The 20251-nt window shown below is 49.2% G+C and overlaps 1 protein-coding gene across 6 annotated transcripts in view; it reads right to left on the bottom strand.

Moving 5' to 3' along the window:
* The window catches only part of Hoxb3 (homeobox B3), a 55285-nt gene that overhangs the window by 6662 nt on the left and 28372 nt on the right, over positions 1-20251 (bottom strand). For 3 of the 6 annotated variants that reach the window (XM_050156661.1, XM_050156662.1, XM_050156663.1), the window contains exons 2-3: positions 17982-18168; positions 194-281 (exon numbers count right to left, since the gene is read on the bottom strand). The gene's annotated coding sequence lies outside the window, so the exon portion shown is untranslated. Of the gene's footprint in view, positions 1-193; positions 329-475; positions 544-17981; positions 18169-20251 lie in introns of those variants that run through there. The other 3 variants (XM_050156664.1, XM_050156665.1, XM_050156666.1) reach the window with 3 other exon arrangements.

Below are 20251 nucleotides of genomic sequence, written 5' to 3'. Positions count from 1 at the left end.
GAGAGAGAGAGAGAGAGAGAGAGAGAGAGAGAGAGAGAGAGAGAGAGAGAGAGAGAGAGTCAGTCGCTGCGTGGAAGGAAGCTTAAAGCTTGTGAACTCTTCTTGAACCGAGATTGGAGTCATATGGGCCATAAATCATTGAGACATACTCTCCGCCATTCACAAACTGATAGCCTATTTCAGTCCAGCTTACCTTAGCCACCGACGAGGGGAGAACAGGCAGACATAATATATATTCACATCGAGCCTCAGCGCGAGCGGCAGGCGAGAAATCTCCCCTCCTTGAAGGCAAAGGAAAAAAAGACCACTGTTTAAAGCTGCGTCGCCCCCCCCCTCCCCAAAGCCACCCCGGCTGGGGAGCCCGAGGGGCAGACCGGCCAGAGGAGCCGTGCGGCGTCCGCTTCAATTCACTCGGCTTTGGAGCGGGGGTGCGCAGGAGGGAGGGGTAGGGGAGCGGAGGAAAAAAATAGCAGACCGAAAGGTGCTGGGAGGCTCGGCTCGCCGAGAATCCAGCTCCGGGCTCCAGCTTGGCCAAGCCGCCACAGTGTGGTTGCCCTATAAGACTGGTACGCCCTACTCTCTGTAACAATGGCCTCTGCTTTTGCACAGGGAAAAAAACCACAGACACACACAGACACAGACACAGACACACACACACACAAGCTCACCCCCCCACCTCTCCCCCTTTAGCAAGCATAGATGCCTGATAAGGAGGGAAGGTGATTGTGGTGATGAGCGCTGGGGGGGGGGGCGAGTACCCCTCCCCCAAATAAGAGTGCAAAGCAAAGAAAGTAGAGAGTGGTCTTCTCTTGTTTTGTTTTAAAAACAGATAAAATTTTTACATCGAGGTCAGAGCGGAAAAGGAGAACAAAATGCAAAGAAAGCTGGTGGAGTTCACAGATTGCGCCCCCCCCCATCCAGGCCTCATACTGGACCATTATGCTAATCCAAGAAGTGGCCTCTGGAGACCTAGTCTGAGGCTGGCCTGGCTGGGCCAGGGGCGCTGGGTGCCCCTCCTGTGCTCATTCACAGTAGGCACACAGAGACTTTTTTTTTTTTTTTTAAGTAGTCTGCTGGCTGAGTCTCAGACCCTCTTGCTGAACCTTCCAGACCCTGGTCCTTCTTTCTTCTACATCCTCCACCCCCAGCCCCCAAATCTCCAAACCCAGTCTCTAGTGGGGGAGGAGGCAAGGCCAGACATTTTTTTCCCCATCCCCTCTTTTTTTTTCTGAGAACAGACAACTAGCGGTAAGTGATGATTAAAAAGCCCAGAACATCTTGCAGGGGGAGTGGGGTTGAAGGGGTGACAAAGGCAAGACCCTGTGGTTCAGCTGCAGCTCCAGACAGCCGGTCAGGAGCATGGCTCTGAGAACTTCAGTGAGTCTTTCCTGTGAAGATTCTCACCTCGGGACTAGCAGAAGGGGCTAGGAGGTGAAAAGGACATTTGTACTCCTGGGAAGATGATAAAAACTTCACAATGGTTTTGTCTTAAATGTACTGGCGGACAGGAGAGAAGATGATGGTGATTATTATTATCACTCAGAGCAAACCTGTTTGTTTCCCTACTCCGACTACGCTCTGCGTGGCAAGATTTATGACTCTTGGCACAAGTAAAGAAAAGAAGGCTACAAAAGCTAAAAGTTTTCTTAGGGTGTGTTTGAGCAGGGCAGGCAAAGGCAAGGAGGAGGCCCGTAGGAGGGAGACAGGAGCCAAGAATGTAGCTGTCTGCAAATTTGGGGCAGGGGGTGGGGAAAGAGCCATTGGCAGTAGAGGCAAGAGACAGAAAAAAGAAGCACAGGTCATTTCTTCAAGCTGGAGTGCTTGCAGGCTGAATTACTGCTGACTCCGGACTTAGGGGATGATACGGAAGGCTGCCGGGGTCTCTCTTCTACGTGGACAGAAGGCTTGGAAACTGGGACTTCGGGTAGACACGTCCAGCCAGGACCGTGAGCAGAATTCCTGGTTGAGACACTTGGTTTTTGCCTTCTCCCATCTGGATACACCAGGACAGGCGATGGGACTGGGGAAAACGAAGGTGAGAGATGGCCCACTATTGTCTCCCCTCCCAGGGAGGATGGCTTGGTCTGGCTCTAGCATTAGTTCTCTTACCCCCTTCCTCACTCAAAAGCTCTTCTCTAGGAGTGAGAGGGTGGGGGGGGCTCCTGGCTTCTAGCACCTCCCCCCAATATTTCTAAGCCCATCAAATCACTTCAAATTGGCTGCAGCAATTGGTTTCCTGGGGCTTGTTACCCAGAGGGAACCTGTGGCCTTCAGCAACAGGAGTCACATACAGAGTCCTAGATAGGATACCTGACATCCTACTGTCTGTCCAGAGTTGGTGACTCCTCAGGGAGGTGGTGGCTGGAAGTAGGAGGTGGGAGTCGAGGGGCTAAGTGGAGAAGCTGGGAGCCATTTTGCTGTTTATTAATAGTCTCAACAATAACAAAAATATGTTGAAGTGTTGGGGCTCAGGCCAGGAGCCTCCTGAAGAACGGTCCCAATACCCAACAACTCTGGTAAAAGATCTAGAGGGTGAGATGCCAAAGAAGTTTAGGTCTGGTGGGTCTGCAGCTCAGGCCAAGAGTGCTTCCAGAGGCTTCGGGGAACTTAGACAACCAACTCTTTTTCTCTAGTTCCCTAAAATAAAAAGTTTTTTAAAAATGTGTTTCAGACTCTCGAGCTCACCTAAAAGTTTCCACCACTGGCTAGGGACGGTTATTATGAAACTGGGAGGAGTAGCTGGTTACTTTCGGGACTGCACAATTCTGCCTAAAGGAATAACCAAAGAGCTTAGGTGTCACCTAGACACTTTGGGGGGCCAGAGAGGAGCTACTGCAGGGGCCCGGATTACACTGAGGGGGTGGGGGTGGAAACTGCTCCAGAGTGAGCAAAAGACCCTCTCTTCCCAAGCCTTCTTCATCCCTCGTGGGTGAAGAGGAACATCCAGGGTCAAGAGGAATAAGGAGGATGTTGGGGGGGGAGGGAGCCAGGAAAGGAACAGGGAGAAAATTCCAGAGAATATGCACTCCCGAGTTGGGTAGGAGCTGAATCTGAGGTTTCCTGATCAATTTGTGAAAACAGCATCCATTTGAAATACTTGGGGAACAGTTAGATACTCCTTTGGCTTCTTACTTGCACTTTCCTTCTAGGCTACAGGGAGTTGCCCCCGTGAAGCTGGGAGGTGGCAGGGTACAGAGGGGGGATCAGCCAGGCAGCTGTGAGAGGGCTTGTCGATCAGGTGGTGGGTTTCAAATTTAAGAGACAAAGGAGCTTGGGGTAGAGGACCTCAGAGGGTCTGAGGGTAGTCTCTGAGGTCTGACAGAAGGCAGGTGGAATAGAAGGCAGGCGTGATTTAGGGTTAGTTAGAGGCAGACAAACAGGGAACAATTTTCTTCTGGAGTCGGAGGACTTGGTAACTTTGTGGGAGGGGAGAAGAGAAAGATAAAAGAGGAGACATGAAAAAAATTGAGAGACAGATAGCCAATGTGAACTAATAAAGGCAGAAATTAATAATAAGTATATTTAAAAAAAACAGGGCAAGGCATCCTTCACAGACTCCCTTTCTGCCCCTTAGAGACAGTGAGAGCTTGGCACTCTCCTCTCCGACTCCTACTAGGCACTCAGTCATGCAAGGGGCAGAGCACTGTAGGCAACGTCTGAGTGGTTAGTCACTGCCCACCCTTGGGAACCTCAGCATGACTATCTCTACCCACCCTCCCCCCCCAAAAAAAAATCCATCAAAGAGAGAACGAAAAATTTTCTCAGTAAGGGCAAACAGGGCTGGCTCCTTTAAAACCAATTTCTGCTCTCAGTCTTCTGGTGACCAAGAATCCCAGACTCAGTTAAAACAGCAGAAAACTTCTCTGGCCCTGTGGACCTGCTGGAGCTGCTGCAGCGGGCATTTAGCAGTTTGCTTCTTGCTCACCCTTGTCTGGGTTCCCTGTCCCAGGCTCTTTTCTAGTGTGGCCTCCCAACTCTGTGGCAGCCACCAAGTACTGTAGAATTCACGCACATCTCCTTCTCTTCTTAAATATTAATGGAGATTTTAAAGCTTAGAGGTTTGTAAAAGGAGGGGATTGTTAATGCAGATGGCTTTGTAGACTAGACATTTGTTTCCCTAGTCCCTGGCTCTCTAAAAATGCTTGAGTGGGAAGGAACAAAGAAACATAGGAAGAAGAGGAGCTGAGCTCTTTCCCCCAAGGCGAGTATCCAAAGCTGATGATAACTCCAGGAGGGAGGCGAGAGAGCCCGCCCCAATGAGAGAAGAAAAGAAAAGCCAGGCTGAATCACCCCACCTCTGCCTCAGGATAAGAGTGGGGGGAGGCAGAAAGACACAGAACAACCACAAGGATCTAGGAAGTCTACTGGGTGCCTGTGGAAGCCCCCTGAACCTCGAAATGATAGGACGACAACCTGGAGTGGAAGCAGCAGCAGGCAGGCTCTTTGGTGATGAAAGATCTGTCTCTGAATCAGGGACATCAAGAAGCTCAGTCCTGGCAAAGCCCACCCCTATCCAGTGTAGACAAGACAAAGGTAGGCAGGGTGGAGAGGCAGAGCGAAGAGGGGGAGCCACTTGTGAATCCTGGACGGCTAGGGGAGGATGTTGGGGGAAGGAGGGAGACGGTGGCAAAACTGGCTGAAGGGCTCAGACCACTTCGTGTGGCCGGCTGGCAGGGTCTCTCCTGACAGATTGAATGTCTCTCTCCCAGTGACCTCTGTTTAGCCGACAATAACTCATTGGACTAATGGCCAATCAGTGGAAGGCCTCCAAATATAAAAAATGCCAAAGTCAGAATGGGACAGAGCTAGAGTCTGGGTCTGGCAGTCATATGTATATAACTTTCTCTCTTAAAATAGGTTTGGAGGAGTGGGTTATCTGACCAGAGCCTGGGATTTTAAAGATGAAGTTGTTGCCTGACTGTCTCCACTTCCTGCCTCGGAGGAATCCATATTCCAAGCTTTACTGTCCTGGACATCCCAGAATTCTCCTCAATCCTTCCACCTTCCTTATAGTCTCAATACCCCAAGACATTGCCCTCCACACAGCAAAGTGTTACGCCTCTGCCATTGGAAGAAAAAAAAGAAAACAGAGCAAAAGCAAAACAGGAGCTTTCTCTTGCTGGCCTCTGTCCTAGTCACCCTGGAAGGACAGTCAGCATGGTGCTCTGGCCAACTACATATGCCCTCTGCCAGATATAGAAGGTCTAAATGTCCAGGGGTCAAAGGTGGGGAAACTGCACCTGTTTTCACAGATTCTAAACTGTAAACCCACAATTCAGGTCTTGGGCAGGGTAAGGGGAGGAACCTCAGAACTCCATCACACTGAATTCTAGACAACTCCAACCTTGGCTTAGCATCTAACAGGAAAAAGAGTCTTGTTTGGTGGTGCTAGCTAGTGCCCATCTTCCTTAAACCCTATGCCAATCCTAGCTCAACCCAGCTACCTAATCTTCTATTACCATTGCTCTTGACCCTGCCCTTCCCTTCTGTTGAGAACAGGGACTCCTTGGAAAGAGAGGACTTTTTTTTTTTCCAGAGATCAAGCAGAGACAAACTCTGACTTTTGCAAACAAATCCTGCAGTAACTTCTCCAGTCATATGTCCACAGAACTCCAGGACAGACAGGGAGTTGCTCCCAAGCAACTAATAAAGGATGGAGATACAAAGATGTACCCAAGAACAGAAGGAGAGAGGACTTGGGGTGTCCAGTCCAACTCTGCCATTGTATCAGATAAGAAAAGGGAAGCCCAGAGTGGGAAATAAGCTGATCTTGAGTTGTGCTTGCCCAGTCTTGAGCACTAGGAGACTCAGGCTTTAATCACTGCTGTTTGACTGTGTGACTTGAAACAGAGCACTCCTTGGGCCTTCTTTAAATCCAAGGTGTTTGTATGGAGGAGAAGGGTTAGACTAAATGATCTCCAAGGTTCTCTTTCAAGCTGAACATCAGTGATGCTCTGTGCCCTGTAAATATGTAAAATATGAGTAACAACAAGCAATAATAAACTGAGTTCAGACAATAAATGCGCCAGTGCCATTGTTATCAATGCAAAATACTTCCTCTTGGGATTTACATGTTTATTCTCCTACCACTGAGCACACAGCCCAGTCTTGGTCTTCTCTAGCCCCACAGAAATATTGCTCCTCTTCTGAGTGGAGGATGGGTTGTTTTCCACCCTCATTACCAAATCAAAAGTGCTATTTTTGGATGCAGCAATCCGAGCAGTAAATAATTAATTTGTATAATTAGAGGAGAAAGGCTTCAACCTGGTAATTTTTAACCAGGCATCAATGAGCCCATTGTACCAGCCTGGCCTTCTCACCCCATACCCCCACCTCTGCCCACACACCTACCAGCTTCCCCTGGTGCCCCTCCCCCTCAGTTGACAACCAGCCTTTCCATGATGGTCAATGGGGTGGGGGCTGTCCTCAGAGGCAGAATTGGCTCCCATCCCAACAAAGTTCCTTTCTCTGCTGTGTTCCCCCAGAGATCCATGTGCAGGCAGCTGCCTCTAAAGCTTCATTCTCTCCCCATGCTGCACTGAGCTCCAGGTCGAGCTCCCAGCTCTTGAGAAACATGGAAGCCACCTTCCTAGCTCAAGATGCCCCAACAATGCAGTGGGTTTGCATTTCAAGAAACTCCCATTAATATCAATTTACTTCACTGAAACCTCGGGTTCTTCATCAAGTTGATGATTTATGATAAAATCAATTAAATTACGGCCACTTAGGGCCCCAGCCGCTTCCTCTCAGATTTCATTGGTCCGGGCCCAAGTGTCTGGTGGAAAAATGCAAGTTTAGCTGGAGGCGAGGAAAGATAATTCTGTGGCTGAGAAAATTTAATGCAAAACAATTTGCAGGCAAAGCCGGTGTCTGGACAGAAACACAGGAGCCACTGGTTGGCCTGCGGAAGGAAGGAACCAGCTAGGGGTCAAAATGTTTTTCTCCCCACCCCCACCATTCTACATGGTTCCCTTATTTTTGGTCACCTTTGTGTTCATTTGACCACCACCACCTCCTATCCAGAGAGAGGAAAATTTTGAGCAGTAATGGCAGGATCCAACCCTCCCAAGAGCCAGACTCCAATCACCCCTCATTTCCCTTACCACACCATGTCCCCCACACCCCTTCACCTAACCACATTTGCTCAATTCTTAGTGTCCCACTACAAAGTTAGAGATTCAGAGTGAAGATGAGCCAGCGTGGGTGTGGGCAGGCAGTACATTAGGGGGGAAAGAGGGACAGTGGCCAGAGACCTGGGTGAGCAGGCTTTGTTGCTTGACTTTGAGAAGAAAGAAAGGCCAGGCAGGAGAAACTACCTCATGAACAACTTAAGGGGACAGAGAATGGTAGCCAAAGCTACCCCATCCCAAAGTACCAGGACCAGAGGACAGCAGCCTCACTCCTGGCTCCCCATGTCACTCAGAAACTGATTCCATGTAACTGTAATGCATCCAAGCAAATCCCAATCGGAGCATACATACATATACATAAACATAGGCATACATGTGCCCCAGTGTGCAGACCTACTCCCACAATACATAAACACATCTCCACGAGTGTGAGCCTGCCTGCACACTCCTTACGCCTCACAGAAGCACCACACCCTTCGCCTGTAAAGAGGTGGTGCCCAGGGTCTCCCCACATCTGAGAAAATGAATCCCAAAGCATCAGCCTGGCATCGACTCCCACGCCAAGGAAAAGGGCTTCTCCCGCCTTTGCTCTGTTTGGTTTTTGGTTTCCAGAGCAGGCAGATAGTAAACACAGCTTCTCCGAAAGCCATAAATCAAGCCCTCTCCTACCTTCTCAGCTTAACACCCAGCCTCAACTCAAGCCCTTGTAATTTCAGCTTCAAATAACTCCGAGGTGCTAAAGGGCTGGACCGCGGTGGCAGCTGGACTGTGGGAGCCAGGCCCAAGCTCAGCACCCACAGCTCCCACCTCCCCCTGAAAAAACCTCCAAAGTCTCTATCTGTCCTGAACCTGAGAGTTTCCCAAATCCTGGTCGGATCTTGACTACCCACAGGTACACTTCCACATTCCTCTACATTCTCCTTACACCCTAGGGCGCTGGACCCCACTCTCAGTCCCACACCACCTCCTCTAGTTGCTCTGATCTTTGCCTCGCATTCAGATGCGGACTGGGGACAGGGGACGTCGTGTGCTCCTGTCTACACCCACCAGGCCTGTGACGCTGGACTGAACAAGGCACACTTACCTGTGCGGCCTCAGACTAGGATATGGGCCTCGGTGGGCGGCCGGGTGCGGAGGACAGGCGGGAGCTGAGGGCCAGTCCCAGGACCCTGGGTCCCGGCTGGGGATGAGCCAGGACGGGCCACATCCTGGTCGCTTGGCCCCGGGAGCACCCTGCCGTGCTGGGGGGGGGGGGCAGCCCGCGCCCCGCCCCCGCCCCAGGCTTTGTTCCGCTTGTAGGGCCTGGCGCACCGCTCCTGCCCAGGGATGTTCCGGAGGCGGCGGGACGCGGTCCCACCAAGACAGGCGCCGGGCTGCGGGAATCCCAGGCCGGTGCGGAGACCCGACCTGAGAGTTGACCGAGTCGCTGGGCAAAAAGAGTGGCAACTGACAGGGCCACTGAGAGGCGCGGGGGCCTGGGGGCGCCATGGCGGAAGGCGGGCGCACCGGCGGCTCTTCAATGTCACCAGCGAAATGGGTTCCATATGTCCGACCCGAAGGAGAAGGGAGGGAAAGGGAGACTGTCCTGGGCAGGGCAGGAGGGGGTTGGGGTACTATGGAGGAAGGAGAGCCTGGGCTACAGAGGTACTGGAAAGGACTGAAGAGCCAGAAAGATGGCTTTCTTTCTCTTTTTCTTTTCTTTTTTCCCCCCATTTTCCTTTGAGGCTTCTAAAGCTCCTTAGGCCGGTAGGAACTTTCCCCTTTCTTTTTCTTTCCTGAAAGATGGGTGAGGGAGGAGATCAGAACGGGAAGCATCATTTGTTAAATTAGAGGGTCAAGGAAAGAAGTGTAGATTGGAGGTGAAAGCTCTCTAAAACCAACTCCTCCTTGTCTTCGGAAGAGAGTTTAAAAAAAAGATGCAAAATCCACAGGAGGAAAGAGAAGCTGAGGAAGGAGGATTCTTCTTCCCAGTTTTGAGAGCCTTGCTTCAACCTCCCCTCCGGGAAGGCATTTGTTTCGGGAAAGATCCCAATGATTAAGATACCAGTGGTGAATGGAGGAGGAGACTAGAGTGTCCAGGACATTATGGCCATCCCCTGTCATGTTAGATGGTACCCCGGATGCTTCCCACTTGGTGTAAGGCCTTGAAGGGCCTACTTTATAGGCAGTAGTTTCTAAGCCAGTCTCAGCTTTAGCAACTTCCTGTTAAGAAGGCTTCCTGTACAAGGGGTGAAGAAAGGCTCATGGTGTCTGAGGGAGTCTGGGCTCCAAAGGGTTTAGGCTCTTCCTCTGCTCCTCTCCTCTCCTGTGTTCCCGTGTGTGTGTGTGTGTGTGTGTGTGTGTGTGTGTGTGTGTGTGTATGTGTGTGTGTGTGTGTTGTCTGTCTCTGCACCTCTGTTGTCTCCATCCCTTTCTCACAAGACCTTTTGTCTTTTCACACTCTGCCTCGGCCTTTCTCTGTAAATCCGAATGACACCCTGGGATGGGCTTCTGAAGTCTCCAAGAATCACTTCTGGGCTTGCTCCTTAGGCCCCCCTCCTTATCTTGGGGTCCTTTCCTCTGTGGAAGACCCTATACTCTGTCTCTGAGCGGGTCTTCTAGAGACAAGGGGCGAGATGAGCAGCTTCCTTCCCTCTTCTTCATCTAACTGTGTTGTGTGGCCATAGAATGTGGTCCCTGGAGGACACTCTCTTTCCCCTATGACTTGCCTTTGTCTCCTCCCTTCCTACCACCCTGTCCTTGAGGTCAGCCTTGACTTCCTATCCAGGAGAGAACCTGCTGTGTCCCTTCTCTCTCTCTCCCCTCCCTTCTTATTCTCTCCTCTTTTTATCCAACTCATCTGGTCATTAAAGCATTAGCAGCCCAGCATCCTGGCATGGGAAAGGCATAGTGATAGATGCTACAAGCTGTACAGAGAAAGAGGACATGAGCCTATGCTGGGGAAAAGACCAAATCAGCAACTTTCTAGGAATCCTGTCCACCAAGCTACACGTTACTCTGTCCCTAGGTGGCATGTGGTGGTTCAGGATAGAAGAGACAGGGTGCTTTGGGTCTAAATCAAACAAAAAAACCACAGTCTTCTCAAACTTGCTGATTTGGGGAAAGGCCTAGATGCCTGGACGGGGAGCACCAGGCCTCGCACAAGGGGATTTAACAGGGGCCTGAAATATAACAGTAATAAGGGATGGTGTCTTTGTTTTGTCTCCTGGGGAAGTCTGTATGAGAGTTGAGGGAGGAGGAGGGGAAGGGGTAACAGTGCCACCTCCTTTCCCCAGGGCCAGAGGAGACAAAGACAAGTCATGGGGGAAAAGAAAGTGTGTGTGTGTGTGTGTGTGTGTGTGTGTGTGTGTGTGTGTGGAGGGGGGCAGATCCCATAGGGAAAGGTGGCAAGGGGAAAAAGTGGGAGATTGTAGAGAAAGAGCTGGGAACATGGGGGTGAAGGCTCATAGGACTGGCTGCCTGCAATCTCTTGTTAGCTATGACCCACCCGGGTCCCCCAAACAGAACTCCATCTTCCCCACTTGTGATCTTTATCCTCTAAAGCAACCTGAACCCTCTTTCCTTCTTATTTAAGGAAGGAGAGGCATTTTAGCCCTGCTTAGTGACCCCAAGATTCTGGCCTAAATTCTGGGATACCAAGTGAGGGTAAATTTACCTTTTTCATCTTTACACATGAACATGTAAGAGCACACACCAAGGTGAAAAGTAAAATTGCTCATTTCACACCCCGGGGTCCCTAACACTTCCGCGTAGGTGGAGAACAGGACTAGCCGGCTTGGGGTCCCAACTCTGGAATACTTCTCCCATTCCCCTCCCACAACTGCTAGCCCTATTGAGTTGTCTCTGCATGCAGACTGTTCCCAATCCCTTTTATCCAGAACAGATGGGGCTCCCCTGCACCCCAGGTGCTCCCCTGCACCGGCCACCCTCAGTTCTTTGCCTGATCTTTTTCTCAAGATCTCTTTCAACCCAGACTCCAAATCTCTTCAAGTCAAATTTCACCCTCAAATCTCCTGCTAGCCAAGAGAGCCCGAGGACTCAACTCTTAGCTGAAGCAGAGAGTAGAGGAAGCTCCTGGGTGCTGCTTGAGCTGGGGCCTGTGTTGCTACTCCATGAGACTGAGGCCATGAATAATTAACACCTATACAGCAACACTCTAATTTTCCTGCTCAAAGGTTTACACTAGCAGGCAGAGTTAAATATCACAGATAATAGTGGCTGTAAAGTCAGTTGGCCTGACTCCAGCCAGGGAAGGAGCACCCAGCAGACTGAACTGGACTTAGCAGAGGCTTTGCTTCCTATCCATCACAAGTTTGGGGCATAGTACTGGGATCTCCCCAAGAAGCCACATCTGAGTAGGACAGTGGTGGTGCACGCCTTTAATCTCAGCACTTGGGAGGCAAAGACTAATGAATCTTTGTTAGTTAGAGGCCAGCCTGGTATACAAAGTGAGTTCCAGGACAACCAGGGCTACACTGAGGGACCCTGACTCGAAGAAAAAGAAGAAGGAGAAGGAGGAGGAGGAGGAGGAGAAGAAGAAGGAGGAGGAGGAGGCAACATATGACTTTTCTCTTGACCAGAAACCTCTCCTCCATTATGAAACACCAGGAGAAAGTTACCAGATCCCACACTCATGACCTTCACCCCAATTGCTCAGTCTTTGGCTGGGGGTTAAGGCAAAGAAACACACCCAATATTCTGGAATACACTTCAACTTTCCAGGACCACTTGATTCCTAAAACATTTCATTTCTGGAAAAACTTAAGAGAACTCCCACTTTACCACTTTAGCCCCCCAAACACACACACACACACACACACACACACACACACACACACACACACACACACGGGCACACAGGAGAGTCTCTCACTGCCCAGGAAACTTTCTTTGTTTCAGTAGGTCGAAGGAAGGCTCCTGGGGTGTGAATTCATTTCCTTGTTTTGTTAGCCTGGAGGGTGGGGAGCCAAGGCTTTCAGCTTCTCTCCTTGCCCTTCACCCTTTGCCAGCCTCCATTGTCTCCCCAAATTAGGTAGCTCCTTCTCCACCCTCAATAACCCTGTGCATACCAAACCTTGAAGTGAAGCTTTGCTACTCTAATGGGATCCCCCTGTCTCCTACCAACTGCACAGCTTTTCTATTGGATCCCCCAGCAACAAAAATCTTTGCCTTAAAGTCCTATAGTTTCTTCCCATGCGTCCACCTTTCTTGCCCCCAGCTTCCTTCTGCCTTCAGAGTGGTGTTTATTCACCCAGGGCTGCAGTTGGAGATGCCAAACTCCTGGAGGGGACTGCTGCAGAATTCAACATTATTTAACGCTGGAATGTTGGCTCTATAGGGCTTGCAAATATCATTTTTCTATTAGGTCATGATCTTTGACTGGGTTTATATGCCAATGAGGCATTTCTGGTTTACCAAATTTATACAAATCTCATCTTAATTGATAATCACAGATGCTGTAATTTAAGACCTCCAGCTATAGAGCTTTCATATTAACTGCTGATGTATTACTGTAAATCGTCTGAAATAACCAACTCCTGGGAGCAGAGCAGAGAGGGAGGAAGTGCCTCTAAGAGCGGCTCTCTCCCGGCCACGGAACCAGCCCAGCTTCTACATCATTTTCTGTGAGAAATGATTTATCGAAGACATGGCCATAAACAACACAACTCACTCACAAACACATGCAGACGTGCGCGTGCACATGCACACACACATACACACACACAATGGTTGGCATGCTGGCTGAGAAGCTGACACCCATATTGCTATAAATCAAGAAAAAGAAAGGTTGGAGAGGAGAGGAGGAGAGAGAGAGAGAGAGAGAGAGAGAGAGAGAGAGAGAGAGAGAGGAATATTCCTAAAATCTCTATGCAATGCCTCAATGGGTATAAACACAGAGCATCCTGTGAAGAGAAATGGCAGGAAATGAAGACGGCTATTTGTCACATTTTACGACAATAACATTAATAACAAACAATAAATTTACATGGACATATAAGGCGCGGTAGGTAGTGAGAAATCCCTTCTACTTACAGTACCCCAGCCCGCGGTGTGGCTCCAGCTGCGGGGCTGTTTTACTGATGCCTCCCTTCCTTTTTCTCTCTCTCTCTCTCCCTCTCTCCCTCTCTCTCTTTTTTTCTCAGGGTACAGGCTTGTTTTTCAAAGGACAGTTGAATTGGACGTCAGAAACAGGGAGACCGAGCCTGCGATTTTCCTGACGAATACATATCTATTCTGCAACCTCGGCATTAATTATTTAATGAATCACGTGACCGGGAGGGGGAAGGGGGTCTTTCGATTTCAGGCTCAAAGGACCACTATGACCTTCCCCTTCAGGAGGAGAAATTTTCCTGTAAAATAGGTTCCCCCCAACCCACCAATGGAATAGTAGCAAGGTCTCTCTCCCACAAGCACATCTACACTATTCTGCTTATAGTTCCCTACCCCCACAGGCACACACTTACCCACAGCCCACCTCTCCTCTCTCCCTTCTCTTCCTGCTTCTGCTTAGTTCCTAGAGGTGCAGAACAGTCTGCAGGGGCGTCAGGGTGGGGGTGGGGTGGGCATAGAGACCTTCTCCGAGCCCCTGAATTTTCTCAGCTTCCTATTTGTATCCTTTAGAACTGAAATTCCCCCTTCCAACTCCATTCTGTCCCCTACTCCTGGAGTATTTATTTGAGCAGGACTCACTCGGGTCTAACTCATCAACGGTGTATCAAGGGAACCCAAGGGAACAGGACAACTCTGTGCAAGTCTTGCCACTTTATATGCAAGAGTGGGACTTCTTTGGGTTTAGATTCACCTTTGGATCTTTTGTAGTGTACCTCTGAAAGGTCAGGAACACCCAAGGTGAGGGGACGATTCTGGAGCTCCGAGGATACAGAATAACCAGGAGGGGGACTTTGCAGTGTAGCACTGTTACCTTAGGGAACGAAATGCTCCTGACAATTTGATAATAGGCTACCGAGACAAAGACCTAGCGTCCAAGGATTCCATACAAAAGAAGTAGACACCCAGACTCTACCTCTGTCAATCCCATCTCAGTCTTTGAAATCCACCAATGAAGGTAACTAGGGAGCTGAAACAACAGCGAACAAAACCGGAAGAAAAGCTTCAAAGCCTGCCTGGCAGCCTAGGCTCTGTATTTCCTAGGTGTTAGTGTCCTGGACTTCCAATCAACAGACAATGGAGATTGATCAATGAGTAAAACATAGGGATGAAATACGTTATAGTCTTAAACATTTGACCGGGAGATATCCATGGGGGAGGCACGTGTACGGAGTCTTTCCCTACAAGAATAAACAAAACCAACAAACCCCAAACTTCACAAGTTATAAGTGAATCTGAGTCCATAGTTGGGGGGGGGGGGTGCAAAGGGAAATAGAAAGACATTCCTAAGAAGCCCAGCGCTGCGCATTCTCAGCCTTATCTACTTCAACAGCTCTGGGATAGCTGCGAGCAGGCCGACAGGGCATCCGTGTAATGGGGAAGAATAAAGGCAAAAGGATAGGCAAGCCGGGGGATGGGGGATGAGGGGCCTCCACTGGTTTGTTTAAAAGGGTCTGAACCAAAAGCGACTCAAAGAAGGTTGAGGACCTTTTCATGTAACACGCCCCAAAGAAATAGTCTCCCCCACGTGTTCCACGGAGATTTCAAGGCAGCAGGACCCCTGCGGAAAGTACTGGAATCCTGCCCCAGCCCCACGGGGAGGGGGCGCCGGCGGGACCCAGACTCTGTGAGGGGGGTAGTCGCCTTTGATTTTCCAGATACTGAACACAGACTGGTATTGAATTCAGCCTGGTGCTGATGTAGGCCTGCTCCCCTCTCCTGCGAGGGCAACAGTCTACAAGGTCCCTAGCTACAAATCCATTAAAAAGAAAATGCTCTCTTTCCAAAGACAAACGGGGGAGGGAGATAGGGAGAGGGAGGGAAAGGGGGGTTCGAGACTATAAATGAATACATTGGAACATGAGTAAATGTCAATCTTTAAAACCGAAGATAGCAATCCTTAAAACGGAGAAATTATATTTAAGGACAAGAAAAAGGAGGGCCCTGCGACAGCGAGAAGACAGCCAGGTTGTTAAAGTGCGCACACTCTTCGGATCCTGGGAAATGTCCACGTTCAAATAAACAAGCACCGGAGCGAGCGCGAGCTGAGCGCTTTCTTGCTGCCGATAAAAGCGAACGTTTAGACTGAGAAAAAGCGAGATTGATTTACGAATCTGAACGCGCCGGTTTTATGGCCGATCACAAATCCGTCAGCGCTCAACTCATGCTGGGAAACTTCCCAACTCCGTGTTCCAATCAAACCCGCTAGCAGTCACCGCTTCCCAAGGAGACCCACCAGGCGTAGAGGCCGCCTCCAGGGCCCTAGTGGGACTAGGCAGCCTCCTGCCCTGGCTGGGAGGCAGGCCACAGAAGTCAGCGAGGGAGTGCAAAGGTCCCAGGGAACGGGGCGCTGCGAGGGGGGGTGAGGTCAAAAGATTGGAAGGCCTCACCCCCCGGGGGGGGGGGCTAAAGCTGTGGAAAGTGAGCCCAGCAACTGTCAGTTCCAAAACGGTTTAGATCTGGAAATGAGAGAAAGGGGAGTCTTATGCGGAGAACCTGGGGAATAAAAGCAGCCTTTGGTGAACCCCAGCCTGTCCCTCTTATTGTAGACCTTTTTGGTGTACCCCAGAATTCTCCATCTCGAGAACAGTTTAAAGAAGCTCTACATGACTAGGTCTTTGTCACTTGTGCCTAGAGAGGGCCTACAATTAGCTTCCAAGCCCCAGACAGTTGCAATATCCAAGTGGCCCGCCCAGACTGCCTCTTTGCTCACCCCTTTCCTTCCCAAGGCCCCAATTCTTATGCTACCCAAGGACAAAGAAAAGGCCAACACTCCAGGTAGTTCTTGTCTAAGAGTCCCCAAATTACAGGCAAATATTTATACAATGTGAGCCAGAAACTCCTTACACATTTGCCAGCCAAGCCCAGTCTCTTCCTTTCTTAAGGAGAGCTGTTCCTCTTCCGAACTGGAAAACCTCTCCCTCCCCCGCTCCATCCCTCCTTGCTTCCTCCCTTTTGAGGGGTGCTGCCGAGTGCAAGATGAAGCAGTGATTAGAGAGGGGTCTGGGATCTAGCTCCCACCCCCCCTTAGCAAATCTTCCATCTGTCTCTTAACTTGAAAAGTTTCTGCAAACTTTGGTTAGCACAGCGAAATGGGTCCTGGAAGCGGTCAACCTGCAACAGCCCTCCTTCCATTTCTTTCTCCTCCAGGTGCTAAGGGTTGCTAAGGTATCCAAGAACTTAGAAATGGAAGTTTGGAGCACAGGAGATAAAGGTGATTATAAAACAAAGGAACTTCAGTAAATGGGTTGAGACTGTAGATTTTGAGAGGAGAGAGAGAGAGAGAGAGAGAGAGAGAGAGAGAGAGAGAGAGAGAGAGAGAGAGAGAGAGAGAGAGAGAGAGAGGCCTGGGAAGTAAGGCCCCAGGAGAGGATGTTCCTCTCTCCCCAGCTCAGGAGAGCTGATGGTCTACAGTCCCACAGACAAAGTCTGTCTAACCTCAGCTATCCTTTAGTAACTCTTCCTTCAGTTTGCTTTAGGCAAAGCTAAAAAGGAGAGGTGCCAATGGCCGAGGGGCAGGAGAGGAGGCTGAAGCCCAACCTAGGGAAGGGGCTTCAAAGAGACAGACTAGCACCCTACACCCTACTGTCTCTCATAGGACTTCTGGGCTAACTTAAAAACAAAACAAACAAACCAGCAACAGAAAGACACTTTCCTTCCCAATCCCCAACAACAGAAAAATGATCCAGAAATTCTGAGATAGCAAAGGATTTAGGCACAATTAGGGGGGTGGAGAAACTGGAACCCCTCCCTGAAGAGGTGTGACTTTCCCTCTGGGGCAGGAAGCAAGAGCTAGCACAATGTCCAGTCTCAGAGAGGTCAAGGGGCTTCCGAGGTCATTTTGTGGTTCTAATACCAAGCTAATCGCCTAGAAAACGTGGCCTCTCCATGAACTCTCTATCCTGCCAACCTCCCGCCTCCAAACGCCAAGTGAGGCCTCAGGGAAAAGGGGCCAGCACATTCAGGTCTGAGGCCAGTCCACTGATGCCTCAGCCCGAGAAGTAAGGCCCCAGGAGAAAGAACAGAGCCCCCAAGCCCAGAAGCGAAAAGAAAGGGAACTGAACACTGAGGCTCCAGGAGGCCTGGAGTTGGGGGGGGGGGAGTGGGGAGGTTGGAGGAAGGACAAAAGAGAATTTCTCTGTCAGAGCACCTGGCCCTGAGCAGCTTCTCCTTTTTAGAGAGTAGAAGATTTGTCTAGAATCCCAAGCTAGACACCAGAAGAAAACCCAATTGCATCCACTTCTACCGGCTCCAAGGCTGGATTCCATTTTTCCAGGAGGCTGCCGAGACAACATGTCACTGGTAAACAGTATAGACAATCAGAGTCCCAGGAATACACTGAGTGTGTACCTTTCTAGACACAGGCTGGCACACGCACATACAAGCTCTCCACCAAGCCCGCCTGCATTTTTCAAAAACCAGAAAGCACTTCTGAAAAGTCTCGCCAACAGCTTTCTTCCCTGGTGTTTTTCAGGGCCCTGACACCTCTGTCCCAACCAGTTCAAACACTCTCCAGGTGTCCAGGCCTCTCTCCTTCTCCGTCTCTGTCTCCCTCGCTCTTCCAAACATCAGTCATCATAAACTCCAGCAAATCTGCCCAAGTGGCCACCATAAAAACCCCACAAAGATAGTTGAAAAAGAAAAAGGACGAGGTGAGATTTTTTTTTCCTTTTACTTGTAAAAGACAGCCCATAAAATGATTTGAAAGAAAAGAAAAAGTCACCCAAGCCAGGGCTTTGTTACCTTCTGTACCTCTTGCCTGCTCTCGCCTGAGCGCCAGAGCTCCGCTGCTCCCATTCATGACGAAAAGCTTCTTCCAAACTGAGAGAAAAAAGTTTTCAACTTTATGGTTCCAAAATTTTTCCCCCTTGCAGATCTGGGAGAGGCGGCTAAGACTTTTTTCCCTCAACAGCCGGTCTGCGGAGATTTGCTGTTGAATAATAACAAAGGAGAGAGGATACGTATTTAAAGAAAAGAAGTGATTAATGGTTGTCTGTATAATTCTCACATTTTTCTTAGCTCTTGTCTGCACAGAATGGCTGTGAACTTTAAGCGCCATAGAAATCTTCGTCGTTGTCGTCGTCTTCTTCTTTTCTTTCTTTCTTTCTTTTTTTCTTTTAAGATTCTATTCATACCTTCTAAGGAGCAGCTTTGATTTGATTCTTTAGAGACATTCCTGGGGGGAGACCTTATGGTTTTTAAGAACTGTTTTCCCCCCTCAACTAAGGGCTGTCTTATTGCCTCAAAACTAAAACATCACACCACACCGGGAACAAGGCTACTCATCCTCCTCCAGGTCTACAGACAACCCTCCCTCCCTTCCTTCCTCCTTCCTTCCTCCTCCTTCTTTCCTTTCTTTCTTAATTTTTTTTTTTAACTAATCTCTTGGTTGCATTTTAATGGGCAATTCTACTGCCTTGGGGACACTGGCCCAATGGGTTCTCTGGCCTTCCTCAGACTCCCGCTACCCTTACAGGCTAAACAAAGAAATGCAAAATAAACAACAGTCAAACATGAGAATGGTATTGGCTCTTTATTTTCTGGAAAGAAATGGGACCAAAGGGGAAAAAAAGGCCAAAAACAAAAACCAAAACGACTTCTAATTGTATATTCACTGTGGAGCCTGGAGCTTCTTAGCGAAGAATGTGGCTGCACCCTAGGCCTTTACTGGACCATGGACCCCAAGGCTAGAGTTCCAGACCTTCGAACTTCTTGCCTGTACTGCACGGAAGTGACCCAAAGCTGACAGAGGTTTGTGAGAATCACCTGGACCCCTTCCCCTCCCCCACTCCATTCTAGGGGTAATTGGGATCTCAGATACAGACAGCTATTTGGTCCCCAGCCTTACTTTCGATACTTTCTATGAGAAAGAAAATGAAAATTAATACAGGAGCAGGGCTTCACAAAAGAGGCCATTTGTCTTCTTGATTATCTATTTGCTTGTCAGAGTTTGAGCTATGGCACCGGCTAGTTCCTTTGTAATATAAAAATACTCTGAAAACCTGCAAACACCCAGAAACATCTGTGCAAAAAATTAGACTCATTAAAGTCTTAAACACCTCAGAGGAAAGCGATACCTTCTTATGCGGGAAGGAAAGAGGCCGGCCTCGTGGAGTTCTCCCTCGAACTTTAATAACCAAAGAGCTGTCTGTCTAAAAGGAGACAGCTTAACTGCATTTTATTTGCTTATGACAAATAAATCACGGTATGAAAGACTTTGCTCTCCTCGAGCCTCTGGTGTCTTACAATGAAACACACACCCCCATTGGGGGCTGGGATCAGCCCTTCCAGTCCTTGCGATCCATTTTTGGACTGGAGGGGAAACAATTTTTTTTAAAGCCTCAAACAAAATCTATCCACTCCAAAGGGAAAACAAACCAGTTACCACGATTTGGAAGCCTCTGAGGTAGAAATTCCCATTGGAGCCTCCAAAGCAAAAACAAAAACAAAAACAAAAAAAAAAAAAACCACTTCATTGTGAGGCCAAATCCACGAGGGTGCTTAGCGTATACACAGGGCGGCACTTGTTCGTATCTTTTAACGTCAACATTCCAACAAAAACACGATGTGACGGTCACAAGAAACCAAACATTTATTTCTGATGTCACTCTGTACAGGACACAAAATTTCACACCAAGGGAAGGTTCTAGTAGGCTCAGGCAGCCCCGGAGGTAGGAAGGGGCCTGGTTTGGAATGTCGGGAAGAGAACAAGGGAGAAGACATACACGACATAAAATAATAATAATATTAGCATTAATAATAATAATAATAAACGATGCAACAGTGATAACAACGGGAGAAGGCTCTGCAACATTGTCCTTCCAGAGTAGGAGGGCCACAGCATTTTATTCCCTACTTTCACATTCATTTGTGGTCTAAGAGAAGGCCTCTGCTGAAGAACTGTGGATTGGCCAGGAGACATTCCCAGCTCCCAGAACTCAGCTGCCCCTCACCCTGCCAGGCCTGAACAGGACCTTCTAGTAGAAGGCCCTCCTGGGTGTCTCAATCTCTCA

Source organism: Alexandromys fortis, unplaced genomic scaffold, assembly GCF_014885135.2.
Source record: "Alexandromys fortis isolate MF-2015 unplaced genomic scaffold, M_Fortis_MF-2015_v1.1 scaffold_31, whole genome shotgun sequence".
NCBI lineage: Eukaryota > Metazoa > Chordata > Mammalia > Rodentia > Cricetidae > Alexandromys > Alexandromys fortis.
Note: the sequence above shows the minus strand (reverse complement) of the source record. Positions and strands in the feature narration are given on the sequence as shown.